Source organism: Gallus gallus, chromosome Z, assembly GCF_016699485.2.
Source record: "Gallus gallus isolate bGalGal1 chromosome Z, bGalGal1.mat.broiler.GRCg7b, whole genome shotgun sequence".
NCBI classification, from domain to species: Eukaryota; Metazoa; Chordata; class Aves; order Galliformes; family Phasianidae; genus Gallus; species Gallus gallus.
The window spans coordinates 43,925,338-43,940,905 of record NC_052572.1 but is presented as its reverse complement, the minus strand read 5'-3'; the positions used below and the strand labels follow the sequence as shown (position 1 = coordinate 43,940,905).

General features: G+C 39.3%; 1 long non-coding RNA gene across 3 annotated transcripts in view; it reads left to right on the top strand.

The window, feature by feature from the left end:
- Positions 1-11,222, top strand: part of LOC101748035 — a 59,781-nt gene extending 48,559 nt beyond the window's left edge. For 2 of the 3 annotated variants that reach the window (XR_001464714.4, XR_006932470.1), the window contains exons 2-5: positions 331-488; positions 1,280-1,357; positions 4,294-4,415; positions 10,182-11,222. This is a non-coding gene — a long non-coding RNA (uncharacterized LOC101748035). The remainder of the gene's footprint in view (positions 1-330; positions 489-1,279; positions 1,358-4,293; positions 4,416-10,181) is intronic. The other variant, XR_006932471.1, reaches the window with a different exon arrangement.
- The last annotated feature ends 4,346 nt before the right edge of the window (positions 11,223-15,568 follow it).

Below are 15,568 nucleotides of genomic sequence, written 5' to 3'. Positions count from 1 at the left end.
AAGGTTCTCTTTGCTCTGTACAAGTACGTATAGTATCTCACAGACTAGCCATCCTCAAATTCTCTAAAGATTTGTGGTTCCCCTTGATTTTTTTTTTCCCTGGTGCTCCATCTTTGTGTCATTAATGCAACCATGACACAAAGTTTACTTAGAAGATTGTATTGTCCTAAATGCAGGCCATTTATTTTGGCTCATCAATTTCAGCGTAACTGAGCTATAAAAGTATTTTGATGCATATCATCTGACGAAGTGCCAGGCTGGACTTTAGCCAGACTAAATACTTACTAGCAAAACTGTAAAAATAAAATGGTGTTTACTTTCCCTCCACAGATTTGATTCTTCCTTGCTATTTCCAGTTCAGTGGTTGTAGAGCTGGTGGGAAAGATCAACAACAAGGTTAACAAAACATGAAGCATTACAGGAAGTATGAATGTCTGCATTTGTGCCCATCTTTTTGTTCCTTCAGATAAAGCAAACAATTACTAACTGTAAGTAGATAATTTACATTTACACTGATACTTTTTAAAGAACAGCATTAATTTCTTGTTCTTTAAAAGCTGAGTTACTTATGTATCTAGTTCCTCTGTATCGTCTTCTTTTCTTTTTCTTTCTTTCTTTCTTTCTTTCTTTCTTTCTTTCTTTCTTTCTTTCTTTCTTTCTTTCTTTCTTTCTTTCTTTCTTTCTTTCTTTCTTTCTTTCTTTCTTTCTTTCTTTCTTTCTTTCTTTCTTTCTTTCTTTCATTGTCTTTCTTTCCTTCTTTCTTTCTTTCTTTCTTTCTTTCTTTCTTTCTTTCTTTCTTTCTTTCTTTCTTTCTTTCTTTCTTTCTTTCTTTCTTTCCTTCTTTCTTTCTTTCTTTCTTTCTTTCTTTCTTTCTTTCTTTCTTTCTTTCTTTCTTTCTTTCTTTCTTTCTTTCTTTCTTTCTTTCTTGTCACAAGTTTCACAGAGTGAAGAGGCAGCTCTGGAAGTCATCATTTTAAGTGGCGACCAAGACTAAGTACTTTGCTTCTTCTACTCAGGTAGAAACGCTACTGTTTGTATCTGGATGGGATCTTCTTTTTCAACTAGTTTGATTTAGTGCATGACTACCTTGTACTTTTGTGTCTAGAGAGCACTGCAGGAGTTGTCATCGAAGTATCAGAACATTAGCTATGCTTGCATTCCAGAAATGCATTTTATGCTATATACATACATATAACATTCTTGACTCTTAATCTTGGCTCTAAGCTTCCCTGTCTGTCCAGGACATATCTTTATCAGATGTTTCTTTGTTTCACACCAGTCACTGCAGAGACAGCTGATACACTTCAGTGGGCTGAAAATTTATTGAAAGTTTCAGGCAAAACAATTAAATCACCTGGTAAGCAATTTATTTTGAAATCTCTCTTTACTTCTGTGTTCTACAGAGCTTGTCTTTTACCTCACTCCTACCTGCAGGTATTTCTGACACTACTGCCAAGCTTCAACTTTACCTCACTTTCTTGCTTTTCTCTGAAATGTGAAGCCCATACATGTGGCCTGCTTGTATGTATCAAGTGGTTTTATGAATTAGGGTGTGAAGTAAAGGGGGAAGGTGGGATTGATTTTCCAACATATCTGTATCACAGGTCCCACAGGTTCAAAACTAGCGATTTGAAAGATGAAATCAAGAAAGCCTTTCACTTGCTGAAAAATTGAGGCATTAGCCCAGATTTCTGTACCTTTCTCTACTTCTTCTCTTGCCCTGTTTCCATTAGCTTGTCGAAGCTGTAACCATGTGGTCAAAGAGAAGTGTCCTCTACTCTGTTGTTTGCATGATCAACAATCAGTTTAAAATTACTTCTTTCTAGGGAATTTCTTATTACAGTAAGTAATATTCAGAAGATCTTATTCTAATCTCACCCATTAAACAGTAGGAGTAATTTTCACTAAAGCACTGAGTACACTGCTAGAAGACATGCACAGGCAAGATCAGTGCAGGACATGCAGTGTCTGATTTGAATACTTCCTTGATGCACCAATCAAGCTTTCATCACAGTGTGCACAAAAAAATCTTCCCGAGTGTGAAATAAGGAAGATGGTCAACTCCTCTATTTTCCACATGGAATTCTTTCCTTTCTTCAGAGGTGGAAATGGCCACGTGACTTTCTGGTTAGACCAGCTGCTAAGCATGCAAAATATTGCAGATACAGATCTCCTCTTTCTCACTATGATTTTAATTCCACCCCAGGACTCATGACAATAAAGCAGGAATAAAATAATTGGGCATGTGCTGGACACAAAAGAAGCATTCATGCAGTTTTTTCTTCTCAAACTCCAAGTCACAAACTAAAGAAGTCACAAACTAAAACAGGAAGAATGAAAACATAAGTTAAAAAATATTTATTTTTCTTTCAGACATTCTATCTGTATTTCACTGTAAAACATTTCTTCATCATATAATAATTAGCATAAAAGATAAATTTTTCCTCTACATACATGCTTAAAATGCCTGCTGACAACAGCGGGCTTTAAGTACTTCCATTTTTCCATGTAAGATGGCTTTCCCAGCAGCCAAGAAAGATTTGTGCTATAACAGAGGATAAACAGTTTTCACATCTCAAATATCAGTTGAAAAGGCATTTTTATGGCACAATTCGATTACAAAAAGAATTAAAAGATTGTGCTAGGGATAATGGGTTTGATTTTCACTTGGTAGTACCACAATGTTTTGTTTGTTTATTTGTTTGTTTGTTGCACTTGAGCTTTTCAGATGCTCATTTAAGTGCACAACTAAGCACCTTTGGGCTTAGTTGCAGCATTGTACAAGTCTCAAAACACAACTGACCACTGCTGTGAATTTTGTTGATGCATTGAGGCAAAAATTAAGCAGAACTGCTCCTGATTCAGAGGCTTGATCTTGAAAACTGGAGTTACCAAGACAAAGGCTGACAATCAGACAGCAGTATTGCAGTTTGCAGTACTCCAGGAGTCATACAAGTTTGCTGGTGCTGCTCTGCTCCACTGGACATGATTGCGCTTATTCATGTATATAGGTCTTTATATGATCATTCTTCTAACTTTAGAATTATTGAAAAGCAGTTCTTAAAATAGAGTAGTGTTTCGAGTGTATTCTTCAGGCATTCTCTCATTCACTGAATGTGCAGCGAACTTTTGCAACAAGCCATCCTGTCAAGATAGTTCATGGAAATAATAACCTTGGAAGCCCCCAGCTGCCTACCCAAGCCTGGCAACCAGACCTGCCTTCACACTATCTTTAATGTAAATAACATGTGGCCAATTACACCTACTTACATGCCCCAGAACTTGGCCTCGGTTAGTTTCACCTTTTGAATATTTGTCATCCCACCCATTTAAGAACTAGTGTTCAGACTACTCGTATCCAGGAAGAATCCCCAAATAACATATTTAGGACAAATCCCTAAATAACACATCCAATGTACCTTTGAAATGGAAGTGTGAGTACAGACTAGTTCCCAATTCATTCATTAAGTTTACCTAATGATATGGTGTCAACAGTATGTGGGCTGGTTTGGTTCCATGGCTGATGGAGTGGGGGTACCCACAGACCCAGGCCCCAGGAAAGCAGGTACAGGGGAAAGAGGAAGGAGTAGAGAGATGGGCCTAAAACCAAAACAGTGGCAATGATCTGAGGAGGAAAGTTAATTTGCTAAATAAGATATCGGAATGCAAGGTAACGCAATATAATACTAAATAATTGGAACTGAAACTAACATATCAAGTAAAATGAGAGTATCCAAAAACCAAAGGCCTTACTCAAATGCTGAAGGTGATCACACAAGCAATCACATGCAAGTATTTCATTGCAAGGCACTTTTGCTCCTCCAGTCCAAATGACAGAGGTATTATTTAAACCAATAGAGACGTTTACAAATTCGGGTTTCTTTATACTGAGAGACAACAGCATTTGCCTGCAGTAACTCATTAACTGAAAAAAACTTCAGAAACCAGAGGGACAGAAATTCCCAGTCACCTGCAATTCTACCAAATTTACTTGGTGGGTAGGGATGATGGAAGGCATACATTAACATTTGTAAAACACACACAGTTCAGCGGACCAATTTTTGTGGAAACAGAAGTGTTAGTGCTCTTTATTCTTAGGAAAATTAGTATCAGTCACTGTGTGAAATACGGTGTAACCAGACTAGAGAGCACACACACTGCAGAGATGAGCAGAGAGGGAAAGGGAACAGTCATGACTTGTGAACAGTTTAATCTTTCCCTCTGAATGGAAAATGGAAACAGAACAGTAAAAAGTCCTCTGTGATATATAGTTCTTCTTCTCTTCTGAGACAGGTATACCCCAAACTATCATCAATCCACGGAACTGGAGAATTAACTCTTCAACTCGCAAGGCTCTACATGATGTTATGATGTGGACGACTGATAACAAAAATCATAAAACCATGGCAGTATAGGTAGGTGATCTGTGAGGACAAGAATACATGACAATGTCATTTATATTTCTCATTTTAATTATTTGAGAGATCAAAAGCTATATTATGCTTTATAAAAATTTACTCTGAAATTGATTTTTTCTACAGTTAAATACCTGGCTTTCAGTGCAGGTTATTTTGCAAATAGATTGGTCTGTTCTTGCTTTAGAATCTCCATTTTTGGGATCTTTGTACAGTTATAATTTTACATAAACTTGATTGTTTTAAAAAGAAAGGTAATTTTCATTTTCTCACAATTGCTTATTATTAAAGGAGCAAAAAACTGAAGCTTCAATAGGAAGCAGTTTTCAAAACCAGGATACACAGTACTTCCATGACAGAAGTGTATAACGGAGATAATTCTTAGTCCTGAAGCATTGCTTGTGAACAAATGAAAATTGAGGGTTCTTTCAGCAGTATGTAACCCATTGATTCTGCTATTTCTTCAACCTTATGTGAAGCTTTATGGATTGAACTTGGAGGAAAAGAATTTCAGGAATCATCAGGCTCAACATTCTGTTGATTTTAAAAATACCATATAGAACACAACAGAATATGTCCTTCAGAACCATAGGTTGGAAGGAACTCTCAGTATTCTAAGCCCAACCCTCTGCTCAAAATGGCACAATGTTCAAAATTATGTCAGGTTACTCAGAACTTTGCTCAGCTGAGATAGTCTTCATAAACTTCCAGTTCAAAGGATGGAAATGCCACAATCTCTGGAAAATCTGTCAATATCTTTGACCAATCACATTGCAAAGATCTCTCTCTCTCTCTTTCTCTAAATATATATATAGATATATATATATATATATAGATATAGATATATATATATATATATATATATATATCCAGTAGCTATTTCCCTTGATGAATCTTGTGGCTTTTGCTCCTTAAGCTTGTGTGTATGTACCTAAAGAAAGAGTTCATCCTTCTCTATACCTCCTTTAGGTAATGGAAAACAACATACAATTTTGTCCTTGGCTTTATTCTTTCCTGTTCTGAGCTAACATAGATACATACAGAGACAAAAAAAAAAAAAAAAAAAGTACATATGGGAATTATTTAAAACAAACAACAACAACAAACAGAGTCAAATGTTTCTATTTTCAAGCCTACTGTTTGACAGTTGGACTCTTTCCTGTCCTGAAAGTCAGACACATATGCTAATCATGGACCATAAACAAGATAATGTTTTTTCAGACTTGGATGAAGTACCAGATCACTGTCTGTGTTTAAACTTGTTCCTAAAACCTCACTTTTGGCCTTCTAGTAAGGAGATGTGGATAAAATGACACAAAACAAAAAAAAGAAAAAAAAAAGAAAAAAAAAACAGAAAAAAAGATACTGAAAGTGTCATTTTCATTATTACTTCTCTAATGTAAAGTTTATTCCTCTACAGCTCATGAATACTGTCAATTATTATGTCTCATGACAATGGAAATGCATGAGTGTTTCACAGAATTTTTAAAATGAGAATTACATGTATTTTATTTTTCTTTGTATTGTGTGAAACGACATTCATGAGTTGCCTACAGCAGGTCTTGATCCCAAATCTGAGCATACACTAGGTTAGAGATGAGTTGCATGTCTTAGAAGAGCCAGATTGGAAGTAAACAATGACATGAAGCCTTATTTCCATCTGTCTTGTATCTGAGACCAGAGGGTTTAGCACTGAGGTCTTCATTTGTCCGAACAAGTAACAAGGCCTTTAAACAAATACTGAAAACTGAACAACTATCACTTGCAGAGCATGTTTTGGTTATATTTGATACTGTACAAATATACTGTATGATTATACTAATATATATGGCACCCCTCTCAGAAGTTCTATGGGATAAGACCCTAAGGTAGCTGATAAGCAGAATTCTCCTCAGTCTGTCCTATCTAGCAACCTACACCTTGCTGTCACTCTCTGAGAACCCTGAAATGTGACATTTCTTGGGGTGGATTATTTTTCACTGATCTTTGCACAGTGTTTATATTCCACTGTCAATAGGAGTGCATCTGGTACCAGCAGGATGTGCTGTACTCGCTGCACTTGTACTTCTGGAAAGTAATGCAAAGACAAGTCAGTTAAGAGTTGTCTGGCTTCTATGACTAGACACCCTGTACACCCACTGCACTGTTTTTGCATTTTTGCAAACAAAAAATGTTGCCTCTGTACCAGATAATACTACACTCCAGACAAAACAGATGTGATTCTTCCACAGTTTTAATGTCTGCTTAGGACACAGACTCTGGCTGTTTGACTCTGATTCTGCAGGAATCCACTTGCCATGGAGCTCGAAATGGCTCACATTACGTTGAATTTCCTTCTGTTTGCATGCAGGACAGCAGAATTTTTTAAGTCACATCAAGGAGCAACTTATTCAAGGGACAACTTGAAAGCCTGTAAACTCCTGGCAGAGAAGACATTGCAAATGTTTGGCACATTTATTTTAAGATAAACCATAAAAATAAAGAAAGAAAAATGAGTGTCATCAAAATACATGTTGCAAAAGAGATCAAGGCATAGAGATTTTATCTTCATATTTTTGATAAAAGGAGCAAGATAGCACAAGCTGTCCCCACTTTGCACATTAGCATAGCAAGGAACAATTATAAAGCCATAAACTTGTAATTCTGAAGGCTCTGTGGTTTTCAAAACATAGGTAGATTTATTATAGCCTAGTGAGCTTTCAACAATTATTAGAAATGTTTTTAAATATTCATTTGAACCTTAATAAGATTGTTACTGACATCTTTAAAAACTCATTTACAAGCATGTAAAGGCATGTGGGTTTGTATTTACTAGCAATCTGCTCTATTTTGATGAATTGATTCTTAAACAAAAGTGATGATTTCCTCACCTTTTAAATAATCCAGATTTTTCCCATTTCTCTCCACTCCTCTCACACTAATGACATGAATTCTCATTTTTTACTGTTTGTTTGAAACTTTGATATCAGAAACATCTTCTTCATATGTAGCAAGTAAGGATGTGACTGAAGCACTGAGATGTCTCTTGAAGCTTCAAGTTTTCCTCTGAATAACTATGAAGTTAAGACAACAAATTTTGTTTCTCCTCACTTGATCTCAAAGTAGAAACCATCTTCTTCAGACTGTAAAAGTAGTCCTCTTCATCTTCATGTTTATCCAATGGATACCACATTCTAATCTATTCTTTTACTTATTAGACACGTTATTTCTGAAAGGCTTTACCATAAGTTAGCTTGTTGATTTTTATTGGTTGTTTGGTTTTGGTGGTTGGTTCATCCTCACTGAAATGCTATCAGGCATGGAGAGTGATGGTGAATGGAGTTAAATCCAGCTGGCGACCGGTCACAAGTGGTTTTCCCCAGGGGTCAGTGCTGGGCCCTGTCCTCTTCAATATCTTTATTGATGACCTGGGTGAGGGCATTGAGTGCACCCTCAGTAAGTTTGAAGATGACACCAAGTTGGCTGGAAGTGTCGATCTGCCTGGGAGTAGCGAGACCCTACAGAGGGATCTGGACAGACTGGATCACTCAGCTGAAGCCAATGGGATGAGGTTCAACAAGACCAAATGCTGGGTCCTGCACTTTGGCCACAACAACCCCAGGCAACGCTACAGGGCTGGGGCAGAGTGGCTGGAAGACTGTGTAGAGGAAATGGACCTGGGGGTACTGATTGATGCTAGACTGAACATGAGCCAGCAGTGTGCCCAGGTGGTCAAGAAGGCCAATGGCATCCTGGCTTGCATCAGAAATAGTGTTGCCAGCAGGAACAGGGAAGTAATTGTCCCCCTGTACTAAGCACTGGTGAGGCCGCACCTTGAGTACTGTGTCCAGTTTTGGGCCTCTTACTGTAAGAAGGACATTGAGGCCCTGGAGCATGTTCAGAGAAGGGCAACAAAGCTGGTGAGGGGTCTGGAGCACAGGCCTTACGAGGAGCGGCTGAAGGAGCTGGGATTGTTCAGTCTAGAGACAAGGAGGCTCATGGGAGACCTTATTGCTCCCTATAACTAGCTGAAGGGAGGTTTTAGTGAGCTGGGGGTTGGCCTCTTCTTGTGTGACTAGTGATAGGACTAGAGGAAATGGCTTCAAGCTGTGCCAGGGGAGGTTCGGGCTGGACATTAGGAAATACTACTACTCTGAAAGAGTGGTCTGGCACTGGACTGGGCTGCCCAGGGGGGTGGTGGAGTCACCGACCCTGGAGGTGTTCAAGGAAAGTTTGGACATTGTGTTGAGGGACATGGTTTAATGAGAACTATTGGTGATGGGTGGATGGTTGGACTGGGTGATCCTGTGGGTCTTTTCCAACCTTAGTGATTCCATGATTCTGTGATCCTATAATTTAGCCAAGGAGCTAAGATACAGAACTAGCCTTGTGACAGTCGAGTCTGAGTAGGTCTGATTTGCTTTCAGAACACCCTTTGTTTCTGTTAATAGTGCTCAGTCTGAGTTGTTCAGACTACAGATCCTGAGAGAGGGGTTGACGCAGTGCATTGTGGAGAGATGCATGAATTTTAGTTCAGTTTCCAAAATCTACATACAGATATGCTTTCCAGTTGTACTGTCATCTTCATTTCATTGCTCTACTTCAGGTCACATAGGTCACAGCAAGGCCAAATATCATATGTATCTGTGGACTATCGCATAAATTCTTGAATTTATAGTACCAGAAATGTAAGATCTGTGCACCTGCAATTCTTCTATTTTTAAGTTGCTCATGCAAAAACATATCATGCATTTCTCTGGAGGCATATCTATGTCTTACTGCTGACCACAGATTGTAGAACTCCTTTGGAGACTGTTTTGATTTTTTTCTTCTTTCTCTGTGGTTCCCTTCTTTCTTGTCACAGTTATGTTTTAAAAATTAAAGTCCGTTTTCAGTGCATTTTCTTTCCATATACCTTTATTGCTGTTTGAAATCAACCACTGAAAATGACAACCATTTTTCATTTTGCTTTGAGGACTTGCAATATCAACTGCACCACCATTTTCTCAGAAGCATTAAAAATGCTCAAGTAGATAAGTGTGTGCATGCTCCTGGCTATGAAGAGGGCTGTTTGAACAGCTATAGCCAGCTCCATTGTGTTCACAGCAAATTCTGTGAAGTTCCTTTCAGCTACATGTCACTTCCAGTTTATGTTATCTGAAGTTTCAACAATGGAAGAGAGTGTTAGTCTCTCTTCACAATTCTCGTTCAAGCAAGGGCTGATACCAACCCTGGTTGCACATCATGTTTTAAGTGTAATGACTTTTTCAGTAAGTGTGAAACAAGTTTGAGCACATTTGGGCATTTGTGGGCCAGTCGGATGCTTTAATCTACACTTTATATTTGGCAATACTAGTTACTTATGTGGGGGTAAACAAAGTTAACTAGATATCTCCTGGGTGGAGAAGACGCACATAAGAGGAACTCAGTGGTATGCTTACTGAAAATACTATTGCACAATTTCTTACCATTATCAACTTTGATTTCAGCTCCACTACTTTTTTCAAAGGCTAGAAGCATTTTCTCTAACAGAGAAGCTGACCTAATTGTTCTGCAATGACTCCTCCACATGGGCACTCCATTTTAATCTTCAAGTATTATTTCCCTCTCAAAAGAGGAAAATTATCCTGAATATCTGTCTTCCTTTAAAACAAAGTGGATGCACATGCAATTTTTTTTTCTGGCAAATCTATGACATACGGAAACCTTTACCTTAGTTATACTGCCTATGCCAATAAAATCCTTTTTTTTTTTTTTTTCTATAAAATGAAAACTCATGTTGACCAGCCCAGATCTCATCAGTGTGTATAAATGTCTAAAAGAAGAATGCAAAGAACACTGGCTCTTTTCAGTGGTGTGGAAGAGACAATGGGCACAAACTGGAAAACAAGAGGTTCCATCTGAACATAAGGAAGAACTTTACTGTGAGCACTGGCACAAGCTGCCCAGAGAAGTGATGAAAACTCTCCCCTTGGGCTTTTCCTTGGATGGCTTCTAAAGTTACTTGGACGTGGTCCTGGGCAATCTGCTCTGGGTGTCTGCTTGAGCAAAGGAGTTGAACCAGGTGACCTATAGGGGTCCTTTCCAACGTCAGTCATTCTGTAAAAATGTGATTATGCAGTGCTAGGATGTCCTGGGATCTTTATAGGCTAGGCTGTGTTTTCTGTTTAGTGGTGGTGGTTCTTTATTTTTGTTATCTGTTTGATTGTTTTGATGTGATTACTGGACATATATAAATATCAACCACTTGTGCCCTTTGTCAAGGAAAGAAAACCAGACTCTTTGCTTCTTTAATCTAACAGGTTTTTGTTTTCTAATTGTCTGAACTCATACCACAGATTTTCCTGTGGAGGTGTCTGTATAATCTACTAGATATGCACAGTTTTTAAATTAACATTTGAATGTATGCAGGTATATATATTTTTATGTCTGTCAATATATAATTTTCCTAACTAAATATATATACTCAAAATATAATCTTTCCAAAATGTACAGCCTCTTGTAAATAAATTTGATCCCTTACAGGTACTTGCTGAAGTGACCTGAATGCTTTTTCATAAAGGGTGAAATTAGAAACTTCATAATTTTTAATGTTTTAATAAAATTTTCAGCCTCTCTGTTGAAAATCTTTTAAATTTCTTCTAAAAATGTCAGCCTTCTGGATACATTTTCCAGCAAAAAACAAACAAATCTGTGATTTTTTTCCAAATTAACAGAAGTTTTGCAAAATCATAGTCTAAACTAGGACCTATTAGGCCATTTATGGTGTTTTAAACACTGCACTCACAATAAAACCAACAATTTACATTATTTTTCCATCTACTTTTTTTTTCTGGATCATAAAACAACAAAGGTACTGGAAGCTTCCTTGAATATCCAATAGTTACACAGTCTTACTGATGCCAGCAGTGTTTAACCATAACCAGAAGAAACAGTAGAATTTTACACTGACGAAGAAGTTGTGCCATCTTTTCCACTGACAGTGACTGAATTTTAAAATAGTTTTTTACAAGTTCTTCCAAATAACAAAGGTGGAAAAGAACTGAAGTGCAAACAATAACCTGCATCACCCTACTGGAGTGAAGCAGATTAGATAAAATTCATTACCTTGTGAATTATTGTGGGTAGGAGTAGAAAATAAGTGGTGAGTGTCTTAGCTGAAAATCTGTATGCAAGAATACAGAAAATTGTATGTACTTGAGCACAAGAGGCATCAAAACATCACAGCTTCCCTACTTGCCTGTCCAGACCCCAATCAGTCAATACCAATACCCACATGTGTTAGTCAACACCATATGTATTGAGACAAATGGCAAAATGCAGAACTGACTTCAAGGGCTGGGATTTCACTTGAAGACAACAACTGGAGTAATGTCGACATTAACTTCAAGATGAGTTGCATGGCTCAGAAATCATTCGCTCTTCACTTAAAAAACAGTGAAGTGTATTCAGTAAAAAATCCATTAAAAGGAGGTGATGGATGGCCACTATCTCCCTAATAATGTTTAGTTACTCTTAAGAGTAAGAAAGGGTTCAGTAAAAAGGGGTCTGCAGAAACAAAGGGTAAAAGGATTAGAAATAGTTTACAGAAGCAAATATGTGAGGCTGCTAGAAGAATGGGATAGTAACAAGATGGGATTAGGACAATGCCGGGGGCCGGGGGTAGAAGAGATAAAGATGAGTGTGTGAAAACAGCTCAAGGACACCAGGCAAGGAGGTGATAAGGTGTCCCCAGAGTTAGAACTGGTTTGGGGGCTACCCCTCCCTCAGGGTCGTGAGTTTACAGTGAGGAAGACTACGAGCCTTCATCCAACGATCACCAGGAGGAGATCCCCACTGCTCATGATGCATGCACGAGGGGGAGGGACTGTATGCTAAGGAGTTCTCTAAAATATAATGAATATGTATACGAATTCCAGGAAAATCATTGATTATGTATTAGCTCTGCCTATATCTATACCAAGTTTTTGTCCTGATGGCATGCAAATTAGGAGGAGCTATCCCCCTTGAATCCAGCTCTGTGCAGCATTGATTAAAACATGCCTGATTTTATAACTACTTTGTGGTTATAGATTTTGATTCCGCAAATCAACTCATACAGCTCTGTCATCAGAAATGTTTTAGTCATAGAATCATAGAATCACAGAATCAAAGGGTCATAGAATGGCCTGGGTTGAAAAGGACCACAGTGATTGTCTAATTTCAAACCCCCCTGCCATGGGCAGGGTCACCAACCACTAGACCAGGCTGCCCAGAGCCACATCCAGCCTGGCCTTGAATGCCTCCGGGGATGGGGCATCCACACCCTCTCTGAGCAAATTGTTCCAGTGCATCACCACCCTCTGAGTGAAAAACTTCCCCCCTAATGTCTAACCTCGGTCTCCCCTGTCTTAGTTTTAAATGATTCCCCCTTGTCCTATCACTATCCACCCTTGTAAACAGTCGTTCCCCTTCCTGTTTATACACTCCCTTCAAGTAGTGGATGGCCATAACGTGGTCTCCCCGGAGCCTTCTCTTCTCCAAGCTAAACAAGCCCAGTTCCCTCAACCTTTCTTCATAGGAGAGGTGCTCCAGCCTTCCGGTAATCTTCGTGGCACTCCTCTGGATCTGATGCAAGAGCTCCACATTCTTCCTGTACTGGGTGCCCCAGGCCTGGACACAGTACTCCAGATGGGGCCTCACAAGAGCCGAGTAGAGGGGGACAATCACCTCCCTCTCCCTGCTGGACACCCCTCTTTTAATGCAGCCCAGAACACAGTTGGCCTTCTGGGCTGCAAGTGCACACTGCTGGCTCATGTCCAGCTTCTTGTCTGCCAGGACCCCCAAATCCTTTTCTGCAGGGCTGCTCTCAAGAAGTTCTTCCCTCAGATTGTATAAATACCTGGGATTGCATGGCCCAAGTGCAATACCTTGCACTTGGCCTTGTTGAACCTCATTAGGTTTTCATGGGCCCACTTCTCCAGCCTGTCCAGGTCCCCCTGGATAGCTTCCCGTCCTTCCAGTGTATCTACTGCACTGCTCAGCTTGTGTCATCCGCAAACTTGCTGAGGGTGCACTCGATGCCATCATCTATGTCACTGATAAAGATGTTGAAGAGCACCAGTCCCAAGACTGACCCCTGAGTGACACTGCTTGTGATCAGCCTCCAGCCTGACACAGAACCATTGATCACAACCCTTTGGCTGCGTCCAGCCAGCCATTTCCTAATCCATTGAGCCATAGAGGTCCATAGAGGGGAACAATCACCTCCCTCTCCTTACTGGCCCCGCCTCTTTTAATGCAGCCTAGGATATAGTCAGCCTTCCGGTCTGCATACTGCTGGCTCATGTCCAGCTTCTCATCCACCAGGATCCCAAAGTGCTTCTCCACAGGGCTGCTTCTCTCAAGGAGTTCTTCCCCCAGTCTGTATAGACTGCCCCAGCCCAAGTGCAACACCTTCCACTTGATCTTGTTGAACCTCGTTAGATTCACATGGGCCCACTTCTCCAGCCTGTCCCTCTGGATGGCTTCCATTCTCTCCAATGTATCAGTTGCATGGCTCAGCTTGGAGATATCTGCAAACTTGCTGAGGGAGCACTCAATTCCACCATCTGTGTCATTGATAAAGATGTTGAAGAACACTGATTCCAAGTCAACTTTAGGGAACACCACTTGTGACCAGCCTCCACCCAGATATAGAACCATTGATTACAACCCTGTGGCTGTGATCAGCCAACCAGTTCTTAGTCCATCAAAGAGTCCATCTTTCAAATCCATACGTCTCCATTTTAGAGAGAAGGATGTGGTGAGGGACCACAACCCTCACCTTTGAGGTGAGACTTTGCAGAAGTCCAGGTAGATGACATCTGTTGCCCTTCCACTGTCCACTGATGATGTCTCTCCATTATAGAAGGCCACCAGATTGGTCAGGCAAGATCTGCCCTTGGTGACGCCATGTCACAAAAATCAAGGCTGTGGTTTGCACATGTGAGTTTGGAGTGTCTTCATTTCTGTGTATGTAGCCTGAGAAAAGCTATGGAACCTTGTTCTCACAGCTGGTATGCTCAGTCTGTTCTGAAAAACCTAAGTAACAAAAGCTCAGCTGCTGCCTGTCCCAGCCAATATCCCTCTCCATGAGCAACAGTTTGAACTGTACTGGTCAAAAATGCCTTCATTTCAAGGGAGTCCTTCTGGAGTTTTATCTTCTCCATAGAAACGAAGCCCACTTGGATAATGTACTGGGCAATATTCACTAACTTATTACCTTCCCCAAGCTTCTCAATTTTTGTGTCCCAAGAAGAGAGAACAAGCTTACAGTTTAATGTATTTTAGCTTTGTGAATTAATACATTAGAAACACTGGAGAGCGCTGGGAATACCCAAACAACACTCCCTGACATTCTTCTTGAATTTCTGTAGGCATTATTCTTTGTGAAACATGAACCTCCTATGACAGTAAGGACCTTTTTGTGGTCTCATCCCAGTAATGCCTGTAGCTGAGGCACAGGAAATCTAAATTCCTCTTCAAATTAAATCATAGGAAACCTTGATTACTTGCTTGTCTCGGTCAAAGTTAGTGAGAAACAGATGCACAATCCCATCAAAACACTGAGCTGTATATTTATCTAATGCTTGCTCATCTTTTGCTAGGCTATAATTAGAATATTCAGATTATTTTTATTGAGTTAGTACTGAATTTGTTTAGTAGGCTTTGACAATATATTGATTAAAATAAATCTCCAATTTATATTGATGCTGATAATTACTTGTAAAGTTAAGCCATTGATTTAATTAAAAAAACAATGTTTTATCTGTGGAAAACAATAGCAAAAGTACCTTTTGTGATTCAAATTGATATAAAAGGATGAAATACCTAATTGTCTGATATGACAGAACAGTCAATGAAGACTCAAACAAAATATTTTGTTTTGATTCCAGTCAACCTCATTCTACTAAGAACTCTGCTAAAAAGAAAATGAAGATCTCTCTCTCCTATTTTATCTCCATCCTTCCTCCCCCTTCTTTATGATATCATGCAACCTATTCACTAGAAGCATCGTTTCAGTTGTGATTAAAAAAGGCTCCCATGTATTTTTCATCACAGCTTCCCAGATAATGTTTTAAGTTCATCAGTCACATGCTGTACAATATGTGGGCAGCAGTCAGTGACAATATCAGGAAAAGGTACCATCTCTG